Source organism: Mustela nivalis, assembly GCF_964662115.1.
Source record: "Mustela nivalis genome assembly, chromosome: 4".
NCBI lineage: Eukaryota > Metazoa > Chordata > Mammalia > Carnivora > Mustelidae > Mustela > Mustela nivalis.
The window spans coordinates 36067875-36074103 of record NC_139023.1 but is presented as its reverse complement, the minus strand read 5'-3'; the positions used below and the strand labels follow the sequence as shown (position 1 = coordinate 36074103).

General features: G+C 46.2%; 1 long non-coding RNA gene across 2 annotated transcripts; it reads left to right on the top strand.

Annotated features, from left to right (window-relative positions):
• LOC309863739 lies at positions 1–5037 on the top strand. Of its 2 annotated transcripts, XR_014311227.1 has the most exons (3): positions 1–300; positions 1538–4119; positions 4297–5037. It is a non-coding gene; the product is annotated as an uncharacterized lncRNA (long non-coding RNA). The 2 variants fall into 2 exon arrangements; XR_014311228.1 differs by having other exon boundaries at positions 1–4119.
• The last annotated feature ends 1192 nt before the right edge of the window (positions 5038–6229 follow it).

Here is a 6229-nt window from a genome sequence, read left to right as displayed (position 1 = left end):
CCGCCCCCCCACCTCTGCCCAGGGAACATTGTTGGCAGTGACCCAAATGTCCCACCAGGTGGCACTCTTGCTTTGCTCCAACCAGGGGCCCCTGCAAGGGGGGATTCTTCGCCCAACTGAAGAGATCTAAACTAGTTGCTAAATTGTTGCCAGTTGTTTTCTGAAAGGCCAGAAAGAATCCTAAGCAGGGATAAGGGCCAGCGGAGATGGCGACGTGAAGAGGATTGGAGGGATCTTCTGGAGAGCCCGGAGCTAGGTCCAGCCTGATTAGGAACAAAAGACGGTCCCACTCCTGGGCAGGTGAGAAAAATGAGAATTTTAAACCATCTTTTGTTCTCCGGTGCAGTATAAACACACATGACAGGAGAGAGAAAAGGGGGATTAATGGTTTTCGGTGAAGCGGAGGCTGATGGGAAGAGCTCTGGCACTTAACCTCCGGTGCTTGGGTCCACCACCAACGAGCTGTGATCTTGGACAAATAACTGAACTACGCAAGCCTGAGATTCTTCGTCTAGACGTGGGGATCCTTGTAGCTGCCTCCCGGGAGGCAGTCATCAGAGGCTGAAGTAAACCACCATGCAGAATGCTGCTGGCCTAGCGCTGGGCACCCAGGAAGTGTTCAACCAAAGGAAGGTGCTACCTTGAGCTTTCTGGTAGGGGCCGAGAAGCTAGGGTTTGTGACCCCCTCCTGCCGGCTGTACTTAATTAAGAGATGACCTCAGAGTGACCCAGAGAAATAACTTGATAATGAACCATGGCTTCAGCAGAATCAACCAGGAGAATTTCCCACCCGGATCAAGTTTCACAGGTGTGATTTTTGAACCAGGAAATCAAGCTGGGTTCCGGGGACAAAACCGTCTCACCCTGGGTGACTGGGGTGGGAGGGGGGAAACACCTGACCACCAGGTGACCAGCCCCACTTAAGCTGTGCATTGTTGTGGAAAGTATCTGTTTACAGGTGTGTCCATCGTCACCTTCCCATTAGCCCTGTCTGTCTCCTTACTGGTCCGAAATCCTGAACTCACAAAGATGCCCCCAGATTAACTGTTGTTCAGTGAGAATAATGGTGGTAAGCGGTTTCTGTTTATTGAGGCTTACTTTACCTTCGCTTCCTTAAGTACTTGGCACTGTTTTGCTTATGTGTTGATACCACCCGGAGAGTAATTGAGCCCATTTTACAGACGAGGAAAGGTAGGTTGAGGGAACTTATTACTTTATCCTTCTGCAGGTTATTGGTATAAACTTAGGTCTATCTGACTCCTAAATCAACCATCCATCGATTGATCGATGGACCTATCTACGCATCTACCATCGATCGGTCTACCATCTATTTGACATGTTAAATACCAACTGCTTAATCTACTAATTAAGACAAGTTCCTTAGAAACCTCTAGGCTCCAGGGAAATCTTTGTTGACCTCAGTTCAGGCTCCTGTTTTGACAATACAGAGATCTGTTCATGGTGTCTTCTGAAGACACTTACATACGTAACAGACGTACGTGATCTTCTGAGAGCATGTTCTTATCCTTCATTCAAGATTATGATCCCCTCTGTATCAGCCATATGTCCAAGAGCTCCCGGAGAGAAAATTTCGTGCAGTGTCCTCTCACTTGGGAGAACAATCCTACAACGCCATTCTCCATTCGGCACTGAGCTCCCTTTGAGGCCACGCACAAACCTCGTTGACCAGAATGGTCTCACTTTTCAATGGGAAGCTGTTGGCCAAGAGAGGAAGTGTCAGAACATCAAGCTCAAGTTGACCTGGCTGCAAGAAGGGGCAGAAGAAAAAATCTGTCTTCCCAAAGGAAAAATACCTCCAGCCATTGTGGAGGGAGCTCCGTTTTCGGTTCCAAACTGGAGAAGACAGCTGTCTGTGAAATGATGTGCAGTCAGATGGGGAGACAGTGGGCATAAATGAGAGTTCCCACTTACAGCATGTTTGGTTTTCTCTCCGAAAAGGCAGTTTATTGCCTCTACATTCATATTGTAACTCATCCCAGATTAAGAAAGTTTTCTCTATTAGAGGAGGCCCTTACAAGTTCTACTTTATTACACTAAGTGGGTTTTAATTAGTTAGAGAAGGAGTTCTTCTCCAGGACTTCAAAACCGTCTCATCAGATATTTCAATGAAAATATGGTTGTCTTTATTTATTTAGCAACTTGGGAAAAACAGTCACTTCTTGTTTATATTATTAGAAATTAATTCAGTCTTAAATATCAATAAGGTTTATGGATTAAGAGAGAGGAAAAAATAATGTGTTTCTTTTGCATGTAAATCTCTTTATTAAAATAAAAAATAAGCCCCAGTAGTATAATAACATATAAAATCGCTGCCATTTCTTAGGGAAGTCAATCCGTTGAAAGACGTTTTGCATTCTTGAATAGCCGCACCCCGAGACGTATGGAGGCTGGGAGGAAGGGGCCAAGCTTGCCCTTGGCTTCATCCTTGGTTCCTAGCATAGGGTCGGCGGGCAGGTCTGTGCTCAGCCCAGGTTTACTGATTGGAATTCAAGTCCAGCGCACAGATTCCCCTTTATCTCATTCCCTGAGATGGAAAGGACCGGTCTTCTCTCAGCAAGGGCTTCTTCTGTAGAAGGTAGGGCACAGGAGCCAGGCCTCAGAGAGCCGCCTCCAGGGAGAATACTTGCCCCAACCTCTCTCCTTTCTCGTGTGCCCTGGAGAGAAGGACAGGAGCTCAGCTGAGCGGCAAGGGAGACAGTAGAGTGGAGGCCCTTTCCCTGAGCATGCGCAACAGCGTCTCAGGATCTTGGTTAATGTGTTACTCCCCTGATCGGCACAACAGAGCTCTATTTCTTATTCTTTTATCAGATGCTCACAAAGATAAGAAGACCCTCCCATTGCTCATTTCCTCTCCACTCTTAGAGAGTCAACTGATCTGTACCAGGGGAGGACCTGGAATTCAAATTTGGGACTTGAGAATGGACACTCCCTACACGAGACCAGACTTCTCTCCGCAGTAGGGATCCACGTGGGAAGAAGGGATCAATCAGCCCAGAACAGTAACCGGGGTATTTGTGACTTTTTGAACAAGGGCATTTCTAGGGCACTAGAGGACAAGGGGTTGATCCTCCAGGCAACCCACCAGACAGCTAGAAAATGAAGCTGATTTGAAGGTGAATAATTTCATGTTTGAATTTTCTTTTCCTCCACATCTACCCCCTGAAAAGTCCTAGGGCAGGAGGGGACCTGAAAAGAATGGAAGGATGGAAGATATGAATGTCCTTTGTTTGCATTTATTATTTTTTAAAGAGCCTTATCCAAAGTTCACAAGATTTGCTTATGTCTTATATAGGAAGGTGATTGAGTCTCATGCCCTTCCATTAGAAAACCATCTCCATAGGTCAAAAGAGCCAAAGGGCTCTGAGGTTCTACTTACATCGTCACAAAGCAGAATTCATCACTGCGCTCAACACCCATTCTCCCCTAATTAAATTTCCATTTGTCTTCTTTTTATCTGGCTTGTGTGACCCTGAGAACTCATGAGTGCCTTGCCGAGATGTTCACTTCCTATCTGCTCTCTGCATCCCTCAATTTGTGAGCTTTGTTTATCCCGCTCCCTGCATAGGAATCAAGTAAGGAAGAATAGTATCTGTGCCCGAGGAAAGGTTAAGTAGGAGAATTCAATGGAACAGCCATGAACATAGGGTCTACGGTGAGGTGTGAGGGATGGAGTCCTTGACCTCAAGGGACTCAGTGTCTGGTGGGAGGACTACAAGCCCTTATTGTCCAGGACCCCCTGGGCCAGCCCAAGAGGTCCTCGCCTGGGTGCCTGATGAAGGTTCCCCTGAAGCTTTCTTTCATATCCAGAAATTGTCCCTTTGAATCCAACTCCTGGCCAACTTCTAATTCGAAGACTTTTCTCCTTGCCATGGAGACCTCAGATTTTTAATTGATTAGAGAGAAAGGCTCCTTTAACGCTAAAAAGAAGAGCATCTGAGTTGCCCAGTAATTTAATAAAAGAGCTGTCCTTCTCTGGAGGCTGGGATGAGGAAGGGAGAGAAAGTATAGGAAGGGACCCACAACCAGTGACTTTCTCACTCGCTATCAGCAGATCAGGGGTGTTCTTGAGGTTTATGATGCTTCCTGCCGGAGCGTGAGGTATGTTAAATGAAACAAAATGATTTCTCTGTGTTTCCAAGTACTTTCCAATGATTTCACTACCCAGAGAGATTCTGGGTTTTTGTTTGTTCTTGTTTTTAAATCCATTTGGAACATTTGTGTATCGAACTTCTATTGGCTTTTTTTTTTTTTTTTTTTTTTTTTTTTTTTTTTCAGAATCTCCCCTTAGTGGTTTGCTAAGGATCCGGTGGTAGAATGTATTTTCTCACAGTTCCGGAAGCTCCAAGTCCAAGCTCAAGGTGTCGGCAGGGTTGGCTCCTGCTAGGAGTGTTGAGGGAAGGATGTGTTCTGGGCTTCTCCCCCGGCTTCTGATGGTCTGCTGGCAATCCTTGGCGTTCCCTTGGCTCGTAGGTTCATCACTTCAATCTCTGCCTTCATGTTCACATGGCCTTCTCCCTGTGTGGGGGACTGTGTCCAAATTTCCCCTTTATGTATGGTGCCCGCCATACTGCACCAGGGTCCACCCTCCTCCGGTATGGCCTCATCTTAGTTAATGACTTCTGCAGTGACCTTATTTCCAAATAAGACCACATTTTGAAGTACTGGGGGTTAGGACTTCCATGTGTGAATCCTAGTGTGTGGGGGAGGGGCTCCGTTCAACCTCTAGTTCCACCCGAGGCCCCTCCCCATCACTGGCAGAAACCAGAGTCAGGGACGTTCCTTCATCGGCGCGCTTCTGGGTCAGGAGCTTTTAGCGGGGGATGCAAACTGGAATCACCTGGGGAGCCTTAGGTAAAAATAAAAAAATAAAAACAAAATAACCCCCCCCCCCCCAGAAAAACAGCAAAATGGAAGACCCAACAGGATTGCCCCTAACAGGTGAGCAGCCTGGGCTCATACTGTTTGGTGGGGCTCCTGTCTATGAAATTAGTCAATTACAAAACACATTGCAAAGTTCGTGGACTCCTATGAGTGATTTATTGAAAAAGCATTGGAATAATAGGTAGAAAAAAGCTGTTTACAGATTTATTGTCAAATATAAAACCAGTTGATTACAAAATGTATTACAATATGCACAAGCCTACGTGAGGTGGAATGACTTAATGAAGAAAAATTAGAATTATAGGTTGAAGAGCTACATTATGTATTAATTTATTATCTGGTCATTGCACGTGGGAATTCTTCATGGGGTTCACACACCCCTTTTTTTCTTGTTCTTTATTGTCCAAAGCACCATCCCTGATTAACTGCATGTCTCCAACCATTGGAAGGGACGAACGTTGTTGTCACAGCACCAGGTTCCTTAAAGTCAGTCTGTATTTAAAGAGATCTCTCTTCAGCTTTACTCAACATCGTTTTTAAGGTTGTTACTTTGTTCCTGGTACACTGTCTCATCGCTGCATTCCGGATGAAGATTGGCTGCCATCAGTTCTCTCAGAGTTGTACTCTGCTTCCCTCTTGGTGATGGGGAGAAAACACAGGTGTTCCCCAGTACACACACACACACAAAAGTAAAGGATAAAATTCCTTTTTGGTGACTTTCAATTTGCTGTTTGAAATTTCCCAGCACAAATGTGAAATTATCTTCCCCTGTGTTCTGAACTCCTTGGGCGGCAATTATCGCCTTCCTAGAAAGGGATCTCCTTCCGTGGGGACCACACTCCTGCCGAACAGAGGGTGATGGCATGCAGAAAGGGTGAGAACAGGCCAATTCCCACAAAAAACATCCACCCTCATCAGGCACAGTTGAAAATGTGGTTAGCATGAAGTCACTACCCATGGGAGATAAGAGAGGACACTGACCAGCAATATCCTTGACATCAGGGAGGAACAGCTTGGAAAGACACCTGGGAAGAATGCAGAGCCTGCCTTGGGGGTGGCTGGTCATCCTATGTGTCAGCGTGCGGTAGGCAGGGGAAATCACTGCTGCCCATCCCCTGCAGTGCCGTGGACCCAGTGGCAGAGGGGCAAGAACTACAGTAGTTTCCACACATGCAACTCCAGCAGGGTGGGCGGTAGGTAAACCAGAACCCCAGATGTACTCCATATTTGAAATGAGTTGTCACCCCAAATCAGGAGTTGGTACCATCAGCAGCCTGATCTCTCCTGTAAGAAACAGTGCAGCAGGCAACTTCAACATCATGAGACA